Consider the following 3,205-nt stretch of genomic DNA (forward strand, 5'->3'; position numbering starts at 1 on the left):
TTCTCAATAGAAGAGTCTAAAATGGCTGGTAGACACTTGAAAAAGTGCTCAACAACCTTGGCCATCAGGGAAATGCAAGTTCAACAACTCTGAGATACCAGTGAAAGTTTATGCTAGAGAGGATGTGGAGAAAAGGGAACACTCTTCCACTGCTGGAGAGACTGCCAACTTGTACAGCCACTTTGGAAATCAGTCTGGAGATTCCTCAGGAAAATGGGAATGAATCTACGACAAGATCCAGCAATTTCACTCTTAGACATGTACCCAAAAGATGCATATTCATACAACAAGGACATCTGTTCAACTATGTTCTTAGAAGCATTATTTGTAATAGCCAGAACCTGGAAGCAACCTAGATGCTACTCACCTGAAGAGTGGATAGAGAAAATGTGGTACATTTACCCAATGGAGTACTACTCAGTGGAAAAAAACACTGGAATTTTGAAATTCGCAGGCAAATGGGTGGCACTAGAAGAAAACATCCTGAGTGAAGTAATCCAGTCACAAAAAGACAAGCATGGTATGTACTCATTCAGATATGGATTTTAGACATGAAGCAAGGGAGTGCCAGCCTACAGTCCCATCAACAGAGAGTCCGAGAAACAGAAGAGGACACTAAAGAGATATGCATTGTACCCTGGAGAAGGAGAATGGAACAGGATCTCCTGAGCATGTTGGGAGCATAGGGGGAGAAAAAAAGGAGCTGGGAGAAAGACAGGGGAAAAGAGAAGGGAAGAGGAGGACATGGGGGAGCAGGAAGGTTGACTCAGGAGATGAATAGATGAGAGCAGGATGAGAGATACCATAATAGAGGGAGCCATTATAGATTTGGGGAGAGGTCTGGTACTAGTGAGGTTTCCAGAGAACTGAACTGAACTCCTGGAACCCAGCTGCAGAGAGGGAGGAGTGATGAGCAAAGGGGTCAAGACCAGGTTGGTGAAACCCACAGAGACAGCTGACCTGAACAATGGGGAGCTCATGGACCTCAGACTGATGCCTGAGAGGCCAGCATGGGACTGATACAGATACCCTGAATGTGGGTGTCAGCGAGGAGGCCTCAGCATCTGTGGGGCCTCAGTGAGCAACTAGAACAGGTATGATGGAAGGAAACTGGACCCACGTGACTGTGTTCATTGTCAGACGAATAACAGATCATCAGAACTGCAAGACCCCCTATTCCTAGTGTTCTTCTTCATCTAAGTTGTCACCGTGGTGGGCACTCTCGGCTTAATCTTTCTCATCTAGAAGGACCCCCGTCTTCACACTCCAGTGTACCTTTTCCTTAGAAATTTAGCCTTTGCTGATGCCTGTTCTTCATCCTGTGTGACTCCAAAGATGATGCTCATGAAATTTTTAAACAATAATGACATGATGTTCCTGGGAGAATGTTTCTCCCAATTTTATTTTATTTTTTTGTTCAGGTGCCATTGTGGAATGTTTCCTCTTGGTAACAATGGCCTATGATGGCTATGTAGCCATTTGCAACCTTCTGCTCTACCTAGTGGTGATGTCCAACAGACTCTGTGTTCATTTCATAAGTGTGTCATATCTAATTGGTCTTCTACATGCCTTACTTCATGTAGGATTGTTAATTAGGTTAATTTTTTTAAATTCTAATATAATAGATCATGTCTACTGTGAAATCTTGCCAGTCTATGCAATTTCTTACACTGACCCATCCATTAATGCACTGGTCACTTTCATTTTTGTTATTTTTGTACAAGCAAGTACTTTTATGGGCATTATAGTTTCTTATATTGATGTGTTTTTTGCCATCCTGAAAACGAGGTCTAAGAAGGGCAGAAGCAAAGCCTTCTCCACCTACAGTGCCCATCTGATGTGTGTCTCTTTGTTCGATGGCTCCCTCTTTGTCATATATGTGCTCTCTGGATCTGACTCAATTAAAAGGGTAAAATGTATTCATTCTTCTACACTGTCATCATTCCTCTGCTAAACCCCTTTATTTACAGCCTACGAAATAAAGAAGTTTTATGTGTGCCTTGAGAAAACTCACAAAATGATGACAATTTTCTGAAAACTTCAAGGTATTTCCTATTACCAGATGCTCTCTATTAAATTTCATCATAATATTTGGCCTGTACTTTGTACATAATAGAGAATTTTTACATAATGTTAAGTAAAGCAACAAAATGTAGTCTAAAGTGCCATTATTATTATTATTATTATTATTATAAGATAGAGAAGTCTTTTATTTTAATTTTAAATAGCTTGTTTTACATGTCAATCCCAGGTCCCTCTCCCTCCCCTCCTCCCGTGCCCCCATCCCCCCCCATCCTCCCACCCTATTGCCAATTCCTTCCACATAGGGGATATCTAGAGTCTGTCATTTCACTCAGGGTAGGGTCCAGGCACTCCCCTAAGAGTCCAGGCTGAGAGAGCATCCCTCTTTGTTCTATGGGCACATGATGTCTGTTAGTATTCGAGGGAAAAACACTGATCCACTGCTCAGGACCCCATAGGTTGCCCAGGCCTCCTCACTGACACTCACATTCGGGGGGGTCTGGATCAGTCCCATGCTGGCCTCCCAGCTGTCGTTCTGGGTCCAAGAGCTCTCCCCTGTTTGGATCAGCTGTCTCTGCTGGTTTTGCCAGCCCATTCTTTGCCAATTTGCTCATCGGATAGTGAAGTCTTTAAGGAAAGATAGAGCACAAATTGTTTCCGAATTCACATTCCTCAAAAGAAACGCTGAACTATCACAAATGGTGTTCGCAAGTTTAATAAATTCCTTTCCTGAAAAAAAAAAGACTCTCATCTCCCTGCTTTATAAGGGAGCTTGTCCGTCAATGCCTAATCCCATTCTACTGTCGAACATCCTTCCCAATGCACCACTCCTGCCCTCAAAGAGCTTGCCACTTCATCCAAGGGTGAGGTAAGTCTGTCTAGAGTTGTATGCACCATAGGGTAGTTCACTATCTCAGACATTTTCTTCTCCAGGGGCTCTCCCAGTAAGCCTTGTGCATCTCTGGAGAGGACCAGAACAGTAAATGTGGATACATTTCCAAAAATAAGAGTGTAACCAGAGAAATCCCCAGGGGGGTGGGAAGCCTGCAAGATGCTCAGCGGGAAGCCCTTGCCTAATAAGCTTAAGGACCTAAGTTCCTAAGTTCCATCCTGGGAATTCATAGTAGGAGAGAACTGACTATGGAAGTTGTCCCCTGACCTCCATACCGTGACAGGTGGCACA

General features: G+C 43.4%; 1 pseudogene; it reads left to right on the top strand.

The window, feature by feature from the left end:
* Positions 1–1,099: 1,099 nt before the first annotated feature.
* Positions 1,100–2,004, top strand: LOC106021058 (annotated as a pseudogene).
* The last annotated feature ends 1,201 nt before the right edge of the window (positions 2,005–3,205 follow it).

The sequence above is a fragment of the Mesocricetus auratus genome, unplaced genomic scaffold, assembly GCF_017639785.1.
Source record: "Mesocricetus auratus isolate SY011 unplaced genomic scaffold, BCM_Maur_2.0 Super-Scaffold_100004, whole genome shotgun sequence".
Taxonomy (NCBI): domain Eukaryota; kingdom Metazoa; phylum Chordata; class Mammalia; order Rodentia; family Cricetidae; genus Mesocricetus; species Mesocricetus auratus.